Here is a 17,285-nt window from a genome sequence, read left to right on the forward strand (position 1 = left end):
CATCATACTTTGTGACTATATTACCGTGAGTGTGTGACCCACATATTAATTTTTCACTGTTACATCTCAGCAGGAGCTATTTTAACAGCCAAAAGCGTACCTGGCAGCAGGTGAAGGTAAAGTACAGGATAATATTTCAGAGTGGTAAGTAGCCTTTGAAGAAATGTGTTTGTCCAATAAAGAGAGCACCGAACTAGATATGGAACACAAGAAACTGAAAATAAAAAAGATCAAGCTAGGGATTATGAAACTGGAGAGGGATGTTAGTATAAATTCAGATAAAGGAGAATTTCGTGTTGTGAACTGTATTTAATTCTGTTTTCTCTCCACAGCTTGAGAAACATGTAATAATAATTAAACAATTCAACACAACTTGAACTCAAACTTGTCATTATTGTACGGTTCATGCAACGTGTTAGAAATGTGTTTTTTACATTTATATTCAGTGGGGTGCCATGACCTAAACATGTGGAAAGTTATAAATCATCTCTATTTAAAACATTACTACAATACATGTCCAGTAATATTGTTGTAATGTTTTAAATACTTGAACGCAGTTTTTCTAGAGAAGATAATTGTTTTGTACATGGGAGTATCGTCCATTGACTCTTTTGGGCTTTCACATGCGCGAGCATACCGACAACCGGTAAGTGACATGCTGTTTATAAAGTTGTTTTGTAACGTCCCCATGCCAGTAATGTGAGAACCATGCATATGGTTTTGATGGTAAGGCTTGTGACTTTATTGTCGGATGGTTTATAAAGTGGTGTGACGTTTCTGCAGTGTGCAAGTTGTTGTTTTACGTGGAAGGTTTAGCACTTGCCCCTTGGCCACCACGTATTTGGCTAGCATGACAGGCTGCGCAAACAGCGCAATCGCCGCACAGGGAGCGCCGATTTGCACCAGTCTGTGTCCTACTGTCAGTATTTGACAACCTCTAGCAATGGGATTGCGCTTCAAATGCCCCGGAGTTCCCCTTTAATGAAAATACTTCAGCCAGTAGGTTGTTTTACATTATCGGCTACTGTAAATGTGGAGCAGCAGCCTGAAAGGACAGAGGTCTTGCCCCCCCCACACTCAAAACCCATCCGTTTAACTTTGCTTACCTCCATTGATTGCTCCGTTCTGTGTATTTTTAACATGGTTTGATGTTTTAATTCCTGCGTTTTATCTAATATCTTGTTTGTACAGTGTCCTTGACTGTTTTGAAAGGAGCTGTCAATAATTTGTATCATTAACATTATTACCTGTCCCCCATTTTTCTGAGTCTGGTCCTACGTGGGTGTAGATCGGATGTTTGTTAGGTATTGATTAGTTTTAATGAATACCATGTTCTCTCTCATTTAATTTCATGTTCAATACGTGTGTATAGTTGCGTTTCTTTAGTTGCACTGGCACCGACTGATTGATTTTTCGAGACAGTGAAGGTGGTGATATGATAACCACAGTTTTTGTTTAGTTTTTTAGACAATACATGAGTTGCGGGAGCGCAGAATTCTAGGTGAACATTTCTTTCCGGAGTCTGTTTCAGCCGGTCAGACATTTTTTGAGTTGCAGCTAAGCTAAGCTTCAACTTTAGCCTGCCCGGGACCAGGCTAGTTCAGCAGCATAAATTACCATGGTTACTCAGCGGGCGTTCAAATAAGCCACGTTCATGAACGGAACTCTGGCTAGATTTAGCCAGAAGTAGCGAGATAAGCCAGGCTTGCCGCTAAGCCAGCTTCGTAGAATACCCCCAGTACTTATCGGTAAACCATGTTTTTGACCAGATCATTGTATATTGTATGTTGATGTTTTAGTCTTTCCCTCGAAAATTGTTTGTCAGTGTGTTCTACTTTTGTTTCCATTTAGTTTCAACGACCCGCCTCTCACCCGATGACTGCTGGGGTAGGCTCCAGCCCCCCCCCCCCCCCCCCCCGAGCCGACCGACGGATTAAGTCGGTATATAAAATGGATGGATGCATGGATAGTTTTTGTTGATAGTTGTTCCTGCCTTGGCAACATCTTTGTTTCTAATAATGCCTTTTTTCATCACCTTCACTTTCTCATTCCTTCTCAGTCAATAATTTATAATAATATAAATTATTATCATTATTATTATTATTATTATGATCATCACAATAAATACTATTAAGCCCTATCGAAACAACCCACATGGCAAATTTACAATGGAAAGAAATAAGAACAAAACTAATTAACTCATATACTGCTATATAGTTGTATAAGAGTTATTTTTGTTAAATCATGCCTGATGTCACCTATGTTCTAGATTTATAAAATGCGATTGAACCAGAAAAAAACAGAGGTGATCTATCCCATTATGTATTTGGAAAGTACTTCAAGTTTGTTAACATTACCAGGACCTTTCTCTCTCACATTTAAGGCCCGGTCACACATCCCTCCACGGGCATATCGCGGCCGAATCACGGCCAAAAATTTCTGCCCGTGAAGCAGACGCTGTGGAAAATGTGCAAAATTGGCTTACCCGCGGTTTACCTGTGGTATGCCCGCGGAACAGACGCCGGCGACTGTTCCGCGTCCTTATCGCGGGTGAAGCGCGGCGGTACCGCGGCCTACCACGGGTATAATAAAGCAGCCGAACCGGGCTGTAGAAATCATAACCGCTCAAGACACAGTCCCGTGAAGATGGCACCGAAGAAGAAGCAGCGTGCGAGCAAGAAGCCGAGGGCAGCTCAGGTCTCCTGCCAATCCAGTCGCGCACCCAGATGTTCCGGACCACCATCCTCCTCCTCCTTCGTCTTCTTCGGTCAATGAGGAGCTGATGGATCTGTAACACTTGGTTCTGATGCTGCTGGAGCAGCAAGACGAGGTCATTACTGTGACGGGGATCCATGTTCACCCCTTGACGTCTGGAGCACAACTGACGAATGCTCGGCAAATCGCGGAGAAAGGCGTTTGTCCGTGCTTACACGCGGTACACACGCTAATGCACGTGATAACAATGCGGTACAGACGCGGAACAAACGTGTTATGACCGTGCTCCACCCGCGATTACCCGCTGATCCTACCGCGTGTAACCACGTCTTAACCGCGGCCGTAGCACGTCCCAGCACGTTCGTTCCGCGTCTGTACCGCGTCTTTACCGCGTGTGTACAACGTGTACCGCCCGCGATTACCCGCGGTCTAAAGTTTTGGGCAGCCCAAAACTTTTTCGCGCGGCCAACCGCGTGTGAATTTCTTACCGCGTGTAACGACGGGTGAAGTACGGCTGTATCGCGTCTCAATCGCGACCTCAAAGCGTCCAACAGCATTCTGCTTCACGGGCAGACAGTTTTGGCCGTGATTCGGCCGCGATATGCCCGTGGAGGACATGTGTGACCGGGCCTTTACAGTGCCTTGCAAAAGTATTCACCCCCCTTGGCTTTTTACCTATTTTGTTACATTACAACCTGTAATTTAAATGTTTTTTAATCTTATTTTATGTGATGGATCTGCACAAAATAGTCAAAGTTGGTGAAATGACAATATATATATATACATAAATAATTTAATAAAGTAGAATAATGAAAATTGGCATGTGCATATGTATCCACCCCCTTTGCTAAGAAACTCTATAGACCCAAACACAACAGTGAGTACAAAGTACGGCAAAAATAAAACATGTTACCAAAGTAAGTCTCGGATAGCACCATTTGCAATTTTAACAACTCTAAAATTCACTGAGCAATAATAATAAAACCCTAGATGAAAGGATCTGAATCCGGATCATTATCAACTTCTGGTGGGGACTCTCAAGTAAAACTCTCTTGATTAAAGATAGGGATTTACCCCCATAAAATAACAGACAAAACAAAATAGATCGAAACAAAACACAGAAAAACCAAAAGCTGAAAAACTAAACCAGAGTCCAGAAATCTAAAATAAAAAACCTAACATGTTCCTTTTACCATTTGCTATCATTCTCCCTCTCTTGGCAACTACTTAAAGATATCAGATATTAAACTCACTTATTAATCCTGTTTACAAGTTGACCATTTTCAGATCTTACAAACAGTTCGCTATTTTACAGTATAACCTCAGTATAACCAGTGTAACAGTTTCAGAGAATCGTGACTATTTTGTGTTGATACTTCAATGTCACTTTAGTCCACCTTGCTAAAGGCTGAGGCTGAACCCCATTTGAAAGTCAATGACAATAGTCCTTGGCTCTATTCTTGTCCCAGAGTGATCCCAGACTCCCATGGCATTATATCATGCTTTCCCCTTCCCGCCAGCTATAGAAAGACTATCCTTCCAGTGCCACCTTTATATAGATAAGGCTATTTTCACATGACATGGGTGTCAACTTATATTTAGCGTTAGTTCATACTATTTTTATCACAGATCACTCAAATGCACCATAAGTATAACCTTTTTCCTACACTAATGCCTTTTTTTAATCGTCACCCTAAACTTTAAAAAATAACATTGTAAAACCCTGTTTTTTTCCCCAGTGAGCTTAGACCTAATACTGTTTCTAAATTAATAAAGATACCGTTTAAAATATAAGCAATAAGCAAAACAGAATGCAATAATTTGCTAATCTTTTAGAGTTGATGCACTCTGTTGGTATGTTTTTCTATATGGTGATGCAATCACACCTGATAATTGTTTAGATCTGCTATAAAATTCCATACTAGTTGGGTACAACATTCTTTAAAGGGGAACTCCGGTATTTTCAACATTAAGCCTCTTTTCTGAGTCGTCTGCAATGTTTTATAACCCCCCTCACTGCTTTTTTGATGTATCTCAACCTGCTTCAGAATGGCAAGTCATATGGATGTCTTAAAAGGTCCGTAAAAGCACCATAAACGTCCGTTTTCAAAATCATCAACTCACCGGAGTGGTTACTGGTGTGCATTGATAATCCATATCAAATTTCGTTGCGAAAAGTTGCTTCTGTCGTGTTTTATTTGGCAGCTTGTTCATGCTCGCACTATTTTCTTAGCGGTGGGGGAGTAATATCAACGAACATCCAGTACAAAATGTCAAATAAAACACGACAGAAGCAACTTTTTGCCACGAAATTTGATATGGATTACCAGTGCACACCAGTAACCACTCCGGTGAGTTGATGATTTTGAAAACGGACGTTTATGGTGCTTTTACGGACCTTTTAAGACATCCATATGACTTGCCCCGCCCTTGTTTTAATTACACCTTAGACATTACTAATCATGAGACACACACACACACACACACACACACACACACACACTAGGTTTTGGGGGGCGATAGCACTGAGTGGTATCTGGTGGGCGGGGCTCTTTGGGTATGTAGGCTGCCCGGAGGGCCACGCTCCCAGTTCCACAAGGTTGCTTGCCCCTCAATTTTAAATGCTCACTATTAGAAAATATCAAAGAGCCAGAGGGGAGAGGGGAGGGGTCTTCCCGCACCCCTGTTGCCTGGTTGCTGCCTGGGGCGGGGGGGCCAGGAGGAGGAGTTGTCCTGCTGGTTCGGGGTCTGTGGTGGCTGGGGGGCTGCTGGCCCCCGGATGTGCCCGCTACGCCACACTCCAGCGTATTTATTTATTTATTTATTTATTTATTTTTTTTTTTTTCTCTTATATGATTTATGGGGTGACTGGGTCTGGGTCCTGCTGTTCTCTGGCCTGCTTGTGCTGTTCCTGATGGGGGGGGGGGGCATTGCTTCTCCCCGCTGCTCGCGGCCTCACCCACCTGTGGGCACGTCTTGACTCCCGGGGCGCTTGCCCAGGGGCACTGGGGCAGGCGCTGGTCCACTGCGGTTGGCTGTCTGGGGCGCCTGGCCCTCTCGGGTGTTGGGCGGGGCCCCTGCCGGGGGGTTCTGGTGGCGTTCGGGCTCGCGGGGGCTGGTTCCGGCGCACGGCCCATGTCTGGGTGGCGGGGGCCTGGCGGGGCTGGTAGGCTGCCGCCTCTGGCCGCCAGGGGGGCTCTGCCCGATGCTTGTGGGGGCTCTGTCTGGGAGCTTCCTCTGCTGTCTTCTGGGGGGATGCGTGGTCGTCCCTATGATGGGCTTCCCGGGTTCTGTGCTCCTTAGGGGCTGTTGGTGGCCTGGGTCTGGGGGCCCTCTCGGCCTGCTTCTGATTGCTGGGGGGGGGAATTGTGCCACTATACACTGATATTTAAGCATGGTTATTATGTGGGACCATCTACGTGTATTGCATGTTCATGCACACACACTCCCACTCACACACACACTCCCACTCTCACACACACTCACACTCACACTCATTAGCCCAGTACCATGCTCACTAAGCAGTTGTTGTGCTGTCCTGTGGTTTAAGGTCACCTGTGTATCATATGAGATTGCTGCTGCTTGTGTTTTTTTTGTTTGTGTGTTTGTTCTCTGCTTGTCTGCTTACAGGTGCTTCTGGTGCTTCTAAGGTTGGACTCCCCACAAAAGCCGTGAATCGTCTTCAGTTTTGTTTTTACAGGTGTAGCAGCTGGTTGTCGGATTTTTCATTGTTTTTTATGTTTGTCTCTTCATGTTTCTGTTCTTTTTTCTCTTCTTCGCTTTCCCTCTCTCTCTGTCCCCGGTCCGGTTCGGCACTATTATCATATCATGTTAAATATTGTAACAAAAATAAATAAATAAAAATGAGGAGTTGATGGGCGTCAAGGGGAGCTTTACATTCATAAAGCTTCCCTTGGCATAGCAAATGTGTTTAGCATAAACGGTATTCAGATTACAATTCTGCTGCCATAATGCTGGACAGGACAAGGAAAAAAAAAAAAAAAAAGGCTTAATGTTGAAAATACTGGAGTTCCCCTTTAATAGACAGTGTAGCTGCATTTTGTGAAAATATTACAGTACTTAATACTGTCAGGTGAATGCATCCTACACCAATTGCTGTTGTTTATGAAATTTTTATTTTCATAAATAGTTGATTAATGAAACTATTAATTCCAAATAAAAAAAATCAGAATGTTGTGGTAATTTTTTTACTTCATTAATTAGGGACCGAGCAGTGAAACTGCAAGGACCCTATTGTATCTGTAAGGATTATTATTCCGTCTTCTTATTCTTTGCAAAAGGTATGCGAAAACTCATGAAATTTTGCGAGCGCCACGTGCCAGTCGACGACATGAAAGAATCTAAACTATATTTTTGGGAGTCGCTCATTGACTCTATAGCGCCCCCTACGATGCTTAAAAATGGTGCCCACAATGGGCTTAGTTTCACGTGGGACGACGAAATTCGGTACACTCATTCATCATGCCCAGACGCACAAAAAAATCTCATGCCGCCATCGTCCCACGTCCACAGGAAGGCGGCCATTTTGGATGGAAAGTGAGTTTTCGTGCCATTTTTGACCGATTCCACGCCTTACATATGATTGAACTCCTCTTACAGATTTAATGGTAACTGCTCCAGACTTGGCCAGGTTACTCTTAAGAAATGGGGGTAAAGAATCATGGAGAAACTTTTCCAAACTCTGAACGGTGTGGGTGTGGCCAGGCGGTGAAAATCTTATTATGGCGTTTGTGATTTGAAAGCCTTAACATCATCAAAAGGTCATGAAACTTGACACACACGTCCACCCTGTCGACCTCATATGTATGTAAAGGGTATCGTGTGTGGGCGGAGCAAAACGGCTCAGTGGCGCCCCCTAGAAATTTTCAAAAACCCCTCCGCATTGGGGTTATTATGTTCTAGTACGTACGCAGAGGGAATCGTGCGTGTGGGCAGAGCTGCAGCTCCAGCGTCCAGCGCATGCCCCAACGTACGCACATCTCGGTCCCGCCTACAGCTGCTTGCAGCTTTCTAGTTATCATTACTGCTGTTAGGAATTACATCCTATATCATTTTTAGTTGTAGTGGAGCTGAAGAAGCCTCTACCTGGATGCACTCTTCCCAGGAAGAGTATGATGTTTCATCCTTGAACGCATAGCCCCAGCTTCCACGCAGTCCATAGGGTTCCAGTGACCGTTGATCTGAGCTCTGCACAGAAACATCATACTCTTCTTGGGAGCATCTGCTGTCAAAGGCAAATCTTGATGTATCATTACATGAGTCTCACAAATAAGGGTATTGAGAAGTGCATGCTGTTTCTGTCTAGATTTCTTGTATACTATTTTTTTCTAGTCTCTGTTTGCATTTCACTTTAGTCCCAGCCATCATGAACCTGGTTTCTTTCACACAGTCGTTGCTCTCTACACATGAACTCTCTGAGAGGGTTTTTAATCAGTTTACAAAAATCCCAACCCTCTACTCTCATTGGTTCTTGTATCTCAAATTCAGTTGGTCATAAAATACTTCACTCATTTTTACCCCACAAGGAGAGAGAGAAGACTATGTTTGATTACTAGTAAAACAAGAAGGATTCTCGGGACTCACACCCATCTGTTTTTCATTAATTTTACCCCACAAGAAAATCTTTAAAGCTGTCAAAACAGCAACAATTTTGTTCACCCTAACCCATACCCTTATAATACTCAAACGTTAACAGCTTCCCCTAATTAACCTTTCCTATTCAAAAATGATCCATTGTATTACATCCTCTTTTCTGTCCTCTCAAACCCCAGCTGGTCGAGGCAGATGGCCACCCTTCCTGGTTCTGGTTCTGCCAGAGGTTTTTTCCTGTTAAAAGGGAGTCGTTTCTCTCCACAGTCGCCTCAGGGACGCTCAGGACGGGAGATTGAACCCAAGAGAAGTTTCGGTGCAATCTGTTGGTTTCCTGAGCTAGGAAATTGTTTTTGAATTTATTTGTATAGCACATTCATGAACAAACAATTCAAAGTGCTTCACATAAAATAAAAGCATTGCAGCAGGGAGTGGAAGAAGCATTAAAATACATAAAAGAATATAAAGAGAAACAAATAAAATAATTGAAATGAATTTAAAAACAAGCGACAGTCCAGATAAGTTAAAAGATATCGTGCAGATTTCATGCAAAAAAGAAAAGAAAATGTTTTTAACCTGGATTTAAAAATGTCTCCATGTGGTGAAAGTTTAATCTCCACTGGCAGTTTGTTCCACTTGTTTGCAGCATAACAGCTAAATGCTGCTTCTCCATGTTTAGTCTGGACTCTGGACTGGACCAGCTGACCTGAGTCCTTGGATCTAAGAGCAAATGTAGGCAAATGTTCGATCACTTTGCTGCTTTAATTTTGTTTTTGGGATGTGTAAGAGCATTTGGTTTGCTCTTATAGGGTTGTGGATGTGAGGAAACTCAGATAAATAAGAGGGTGCCAACATAGTGCAAATTACGGGGGGGTTACCACTTCATCCCCCTAAAAGAGGTACAAATAACAGATAGGGGGGTAGAGGTTGAAACATTTATCTTTCTTATCTCTAATCATAAATATTACAATACACAGTATATTCCATATTCATGCCAGGAAGATGCTTGTAGTAAAATGTCAGATAACCCCTGAAGCGGACTATACCATTTCATTGTCTGTCTGTCACTGGCTCACGTCCAAGTTGGCGCGTGCACGAAAAAAAAATTGCGCCAGAGTGCTGTGTTGCAAGTAGCTGTAAATGAATGTAAGTAGCTATCTAACTAGTTTATTACACTTAAGTTTCTCACTTTCAGAGTTTCAGAATTACATCGCGTCAGGTGAATTCAGACAAATGCTAACGTGCATCTATGACTTTACATCTAAATGCAAATGTCATCATGTGAATGTTCTTACATGTTATTAAATATTCGCTTTGTGCCCTGTGCACATCACTGTAGTAACCTGCAGGCGTGCACTCTCCATGGTCAAGTTGTAAACAATGCCTAAAGCGTGCTGCATTGCCAGGTTTGACAGTTGCCCCCTTTTCAAAACCACATTAATTTGAATTTACAGGAGTAATATAATACAGATGTTTTGAGTGTTTGTTGTGTTATTTGTGTATTTATTTGTGTATTAGCGTAGCACATCATATTATATTAAACTGTTATATTATATTGTCGTTCCACAATGATGGAATGACCTACCAAGCGCTACCAGAATAGGGGTGTCCCTCTATATCTTCAAGAACTGATCGTGCCCAAAGTAGAGAGAGTTACAGTAATCCAATCTTGTATTAATAAAAGCATGGATTACAGTTTCCAAATCTCTATGTGGCAGATATCCTTTTACTTTAGATAAAACCCTCAAATGATAAAAACTGTTTTTCACAACCAAGCTAACCTGGCGATCAAATTTCAGCTTGTCATCAAATATTACCCCAAGATTTTTTACAGAAGGCTGAATATTTGCTGTTAGGGGGCCCAGAAAGCCAGCAGGAAAGTCTGCTGGACCACATCCAAACATTATGATTTCAGTCTTCTTTTCATTAAGATTCAAAAAGTTTGCAGACATTCAATTCAATTCAATTCATTTTTATTTATATAGCGCCAAATACAACAAATGTCATCTCAAGGCACTTAGATAGTAAGTCCAATTCAAGCCAATTGGAATTCAATTAATTAATAATAATCATAATTCATAAAATAATCCAATTCGTTCATATAGAGCCAATTCAAAAACAATTTCCTAGCTAAGAAAACCAACAGATTGCACTGAAAACTTTTTGTTTTTCGGTCCAATCTCCCGGCCTGAGCGTGCCTGAGGCGACTGTGGAGAGAAACGACTCCCTTTTAACAGGAAGAAACCTCTGGCAGAACCAGACTCAGGAAGGGTGGCCATCCGCCTCGACCAGCTGGGGTTTGAGAAGACAGAAAGGGGGGGGGGGGGCTGCCGCGGCGGCGGCACTGTAACACCATTCAAAGGATATCTGTTGGAACAGGGAAACACAAGTTAATGACCATAATAATATCACATATACATGAAGAGAATAAAGTGAGGAAAGGTGTGACAGATGAGGCCCCCCAGCAGTCTAGGCCTATAGCAGCTTAACTATGGGATGTTTCAGGATCACCTGAGCCATCCCTAACTATAAGCTTTATAAAAAAGGAAAGTTTTAAGCCTGGTTTTAAAAGTGGAAAGGGTGTCTGCTTCCCGGACATTTACTGGCAGCTTATTCCACAATAGAGGGGCCTGATAACTGAAGGCTCTGCCTCCCATTCTACTTTTAGAAACTCTGGGAACCTCAAGTAAACCTGCAGTTTGGGAACGAAGTGCTCTGTTAGGAAAATATCTTACAATGAGATCTTTAAGATATGATGGAGCTCGGTCATTAAGAGCTTTGTATGTAAGGAGAAGAATCTTAAATTCTATTCTGAATTTAACAGGGAGCCAATGAAGAGAAGCTAAAACTGGAGAAATATGATCTCTCCTGTTAGTTCTCGTCAAAACTCTGGCTGCAGCATTTTGGATCAGCTGGAGGCTTTTCAGAGAATATGTGGGACAGCCCAATAATAAAGAATTACAGTAGTCCAATCTTGAAGTAACAAATGCATGAATTAGTTTTTCTGCATCACTCTGAGACAAGATGTTCCTGATTTTAACAATATTACGAAGGTGAAAGAAGGCAGTCCTAGAAACCTGTTTTATATGCGAGTCAAATGATAAGTTCTGGTCAAAAATTACTCCAAGGTTCCTCACTGTAGAACTAGAAGCCAAGGAAATACCATCTAGAGTAACTATATAGCTAGACAATTTCTCCCTGAAACGCTCAGGTCCAAAGATAACGACTTCAGTTTTGTCTGAATTTAGCAGCAGACAGTTCTGAGTCATCCAGGTCTTTATGTCTTTAAGACATGCTTGTAGTCTGACCAACCTATTGGGTTCATCTGGTTTTATAGATAAGTACAGCTGAGTATCATCAGCATAGCAATGGAAATTTATGCCATGCTGTCTAATAATGTTACCTAATGGAAGCATGTATAAAGTAAAAAGAATCGGTCCAAGCACAGAACCCTGGGGAACTCCATGACTCACTCTGGTGTGTGAGGAAGATTCTTCATTTACAAGAACAAACTGAAATCTATCAGATAAATATGACTTAAACCAGCCTAATGCAGTTCCTTTAATCCCAATAACATGTTCAAGTCTGTGTAATAAGATACTGTGATCGACCGTATCAAATGCAGCACTGAGATCCAACAGGACAAGCACAGACACAAGTCCGCTATCAGAGGCTAAGAGGAGATCATTGGTAACTTTCAGCAGTGCAGTTTCTGTGCTATGATGCACTCTGAATCCTGACTGAAACTCTTCAAACAGATTATTTCTGTGTAAATGATCACAAAGCTGAGCTGCAACTATTTTTTCAAGAACTTTTTTCAAGAGACATCCAGGATTTGACATCGTTCAGACAATCAAGTAGTGTCTGTACAGAGTTAAGGGATTTAGATTTCACAGGCAGGTAGATCTGGACATCATAGCATAGCAATGAAAAGAAAGATTGTGCTTCTTAAAAATTGACCCTAATGGTAACATATAGAGTAAAAAGAGAATTGGCCCAAGAATGGAGCCTTGGGGGACCCCAAAAGTGAGAGGGGCTGAAAATTAAGTGAATTCCCCTAGCTGCACAGAAAAGCTCCGATCAGTGAAGTAAGACTGGAACCATGAGAGAGCAGAGCCTGTAATGCCCACTCACTGTTCTAGTCGAGCTAAAAGGATCCCATGATCCAGTGTCGAAAGCAGCTGTCATGTCAAGAAGCACTAGCACAGTGGATTGCTTGGACAGGCCCTCCCTACATTTGTGATTTGATCCAGCCTTACGGTGCGTTCACACCAAACGCGGTGCGAATATTCGCATCGCCTTACTCGCACGATCGTTGCCGCAGGTGTAAATTAAATTCAATCGCGCGAGTAAAAAACGAGTAGCTCAAGGGGCTATCCATGGCTGATATAAGTACCATCGCGTCCTTTTACCTGCTGTGGCAGTCCGAGATTCGTCTGAAACGCACACGCTGTCAGTGACATCATCCGGTGGTGCATTCAGCTCGGATAATTTCACCGCCTTCTCCATGAGTTCCGTCTGGATGACAGCCGCCTCCAGCGGCACCCCAGGCCCACCAGGACCCAGCCCGACGACCCGCTCGGGAGGACCGGCGCCGCAATCTCTCGGCAGGACACCATGCCACAGGCGCCCCGCAGCTGAAACGGAGCCGCGGCCCAGTAAAGAGATGACCTGCACCAGATTGTAGCTTAGAAGCTAATTTCCATCTGCAGTCCCATCTGCATGTCACAGACACGACTCCATTTCAGCTGCGGAGCGCCTGTCCATCTGTCTCCACGTCACTGTCGTCCAGAATCTCAACGGTGATAGACTGTCTGGCGCGAATATTTTTCCAAAGTTGGATTTTTTGAACTCGCGCGAATCGCATATTTTCACTTACGCGGCTGCAATCGCCTCACCGCTCCTCACCGCGCCGCCTCATCGCGCCGCCGGCTCGAATCCGCGTCTAATCGCGTCTTTGCATTGACTTTGTATGTAATCGCGTCGCCCGACCGCGTCTGGTGTGAACGCACCGTAATACTTCAGCTCGTAGCTTGAGATCCTCTGAGCAACATCTATTGATGGTCCCTCGGACTCGCTTTAAGACCCGAGGAGACAGATCTTTCCAAGCTGTTGGACCAAGAATGTGGAATGAATTACCACTTTACTTGCGATCACTTGACTCTGTCGATGCTTTTAAAAAGCAACTTTAAACAAGCATTCTAGCCCAACGGTCCCCGGGCTGCTAAGACTTATATTGACTGTACGTTGCTATAATGTATTTTTAAATGCCCATATTGTACTTACTGATGCTGTTCCTGTGAAGCACTTTGTGACTGCTGTCAGAGAAAGGTGCTATATAAATCAATTTTACTTAATTACTTACTTATTTACAGTGCCAAGGTTTTTACCAAAATATAGTGAAGTATCATTTGAATGTCTAAGCAGTGGTAAATCAATTAGAATAGTGTAGAGGACATGCATTTCTTGTTTCTTTTTGATTGAGTGAATAAGAAAGGACACCAAACTTGATTTATGTTAAGAATAAGGGGCCTTATGTCATAATGAGCATAATATCCGCACCACTGAGCAATCAAACTTTTCCCTCTGTCTCATTAAGAGAACAGTGAAAAATTATTTTTGGAGTTTCCGAAAGTGAATTCAGGTTGAAGGTGATGACAGACTGCGTGAGTTGGGCACATCTTTACCTCAAATTCCAAGCCTCTCTTGAGAGGTGGAGTGGAGTGTAATGTGTCAGTATCTGCTGCTGTATTTTGGAGAATGAGAGCACTTCATTCATTGTAGTCTGTGACACAATTGTCTTGGAGAGTCTCTCTTCAAGAGCGTGTGGATAGTTCAACATCCCGAGGGCTTTTGTCATCTATGAGGTGAATAAAACCTAGAATGTATACCTTCAGGAATGCAGTAGTTTTGAAATCCCTGATAATCTCAGGTCCCAGTGAATCATTTAACACCTACTTACCAACTGTTAAAAAGTAATGGGCTGTTTGTAGATCAGGAGATGACTCCACTCTGTCTACATAGAAATGCAAATTTTAGTTTTATAAAATATGACTATTTTTTGTCATGGATTATGGATTTTTTATTTTCTATTTTTTTATTTTGATGAGGTGGTGCTGAATGCTGAGCATAGGGGTTTTGTTGTTCCCGGTGGGTCAGGATTAGGTGAAGTGTCTCTTCTCATACATTGCAGGGGCACATGCAAATGAAGGTAAACTGTACCCTATTTGCACTACATTATTTAGAAGTCTAAGAACGAGTACAACTGAGACAAAGCCAATTTATAACATTTTCTTGCTATAACGTTTTCTTGCTGTCCTTCCACCAAATAAACAGCTTCAAATAATTTTACTGTAAAATATATCTTAATAATAACTTTACTGTAAGCTTAATCAACTGGCTCATTTATGACAGATTTTACTTCACTGCAAATATTCTCAATTTGAAGAATGACGTGATAGACGAGGTGAAGAAAAATAGCATAACCTAGATCCCCTGTAATTAGAACTTTGTTATACCATCAAACCAATTGCATAAGATATGCTTTATTTTTTAAGAAAACTTCTCAATAGTAGAATCACAGCCTCCAGAATTCTTTGGAAAATACTGTTGAACATCTTTGGCAGAACCTTCAGTTGTGCTTTTTATCTTTTTGGTCACCTATACACTGTAAAACAACAGCACATCTTAATAAAATAATTAAGTTAACTAAATTCTCTAATAAAATTACAACCTCTCAATATATTTTTTGAGTACAGTTCATTTATTTTGACATGGGTTAGGTATTAGGAGTTTTTACTCAGTGGCTCCCCTCCTACGTGACTGTTCAGTCACCATGGAGTTTGGTGTAGGAGCCAGGGGGGTGCACTGTCGACCCAGGACCTGGGTGGTGGTTGCTGCGTGTACTGGTATGGTCTTGGAGTAACTCAGGAGGCCGTGGGAAACTCGGTTTTGAGTTATGTTTCAAGTGGGTGCGCCCTGGGCACAAAGGTAGCTTTTCTCCTCTGTGTCCTGCAGGCAGGGCACCGAAGCCAGCGACCTGATGGAAGCCACTCAAATGATGAGAAGAGGGCTTGTGAAGGGTCCTGTATGATCTGGTTCGCTAACCTGCTGTCAAAAAGCAGGTTGGCAGGACACGGATGCAGACTTCAAAGGTGTAAAGCAAACTGGGTTTACTCACAAAGCGACAAAAGACAAAACAAGGCACGACTGAGCCGGATGATGAAACTAAACTAGGGAAACAAAACATGAGGATGAACGTGACAAAAACAAAAGACGTGACATGACATGGCGTGGCGTGGCAAGAAGAATACTGACTGGGTAATAGGTGAGTGAGTGCAGCTGATGGGAAACTACAGGTGAAGTGAATGAATGTGATGGATGAGCAACATAAACTGTGGGGAAAACATGGCAAAACTAAATACTGGATTGAACTAAGAAACTAAGGCATGGGAGAAAACTAAAACATGTCAAGACTAAGAACTAAACATGAACTTGAAAACTAAGACATGACTAACTAAAACATGGTAAAACTAAGGATTAAAAACATGGCGAAAAACCCCATGTTCGTAACAAACTCAGAACACACCACAACCAAGTGCACTCATGACATTCTCCTTTGCACTATTGCCTGCCAGATTTCATGTGATCTGTTAGCTTCCTCAGTTAGGCTTCATGAACTGATATTATATGAATACAGCTATAATAAACTGGGCTATTTTGGATTGAACTGGATCATAACAAATTTGACCAAACTAGAGTCTGTGATGATCTCCACTGGCAGAGGGTACCAAGAATACATTTCAGTCACCCCTCCGTTTGCTATACCAGTTTCATCCAATTCAGGGTTTCAGGGGGGCTGGAGCCTGGACCAGCTGCCAGTGGCAGAGAGGCGATGTACACCCTGGACAGGTCACCAGTCCATCAGAGGGCCACACAAAGACATATGAGACATCTAACCATGCTCACTCAACACTTTTTAGTCATTATGTGAACAAATCATAATACATCTACATTTGAATGACTTGACAGTAGCAGATTTTGCTAAAGTATCAGGAAAAAAATAGTTTTATACTTTTTCGAGTCTCACTTAAACCTGGTTGCCTTTGTGTCAGTGATATTTAAATTTTAAAGTGCTAAAATTCAAGCCCTTCATACAGCTCCATTTTCATCTCTTCCAACCACACAAGTGATGACTGAAAACTCCTTTGTTGTCCAGGTTTGCTTTTGAAAAGGTAATCTAGCTTTTATGTGGCTCTAATCCATTGGTGCCTGGATAAGATACTTCCTCACAGATCCTCCACCATCACACTGGCTCCCCACAGGGTTGTGTGCTGACCTCCCTCATTTATGCTCTGTACGCATATGACTGCAGTTCCATCCATTCCTCTAACCCAATAATCAAATTTGTGGAAGACAAAACAATAGTGGGTCTTATCACTGGAGGAGATGAGTCTGTATTCAAAGACAAGATCTGTGCACTGCCCAAATTGTGCATTGAACACCAGTTAAAAGAGATGGTAATTGGCTTTAGGAAACAGAGCGGATCCTGTCCCACCCCAAATAAATGGGGATATGGTACACAGAGACTTCACTTTCACGTTCACCACCAGCCGGGTGGCCATGGCTCAGTGGTTAGAGTCGGTAATCCAATAACCGGAAGTTTGGCAGTTCGATTCCCACTGTCACCACTCAAAAAAAAAGATTGGTGGAACTGATAGCTGGAGGGATGTCAGTCCTGAGGTGCCCTTGAGCAAGGCACCATACCCCCATGCTCCTCGGGCGCTGAATGGCTGCCCACCGCTCCAGGTTGGTATCTGTCTCTGAGTGTGTGTGCATGTGCGTGTCAACAGGTGCCAACCTGGATGGGTTAAAAGCAGAGGACAAATTTCGTGTGTATGCATGTATGCATGACCAATAAATCAGATCTTAATCTCACAAGACTTTCCCAGGAGCACAAA

This window comes from Odontesthes bonariensis, chromosome 10, assembly GCF_027942865.1.
Source record: "Odontesthes bonariensis isolate fOdoBon6 chromosome 10, fOdoBon6.hap1, whole genome shotgun sequence".
Lineage (NCBI taxonomy): Eukaryota > Metazoa > Chordata > Actinopteri > Atheriniformes > Atherinopsidae > Odontesthes > Odontesthes bonariensis.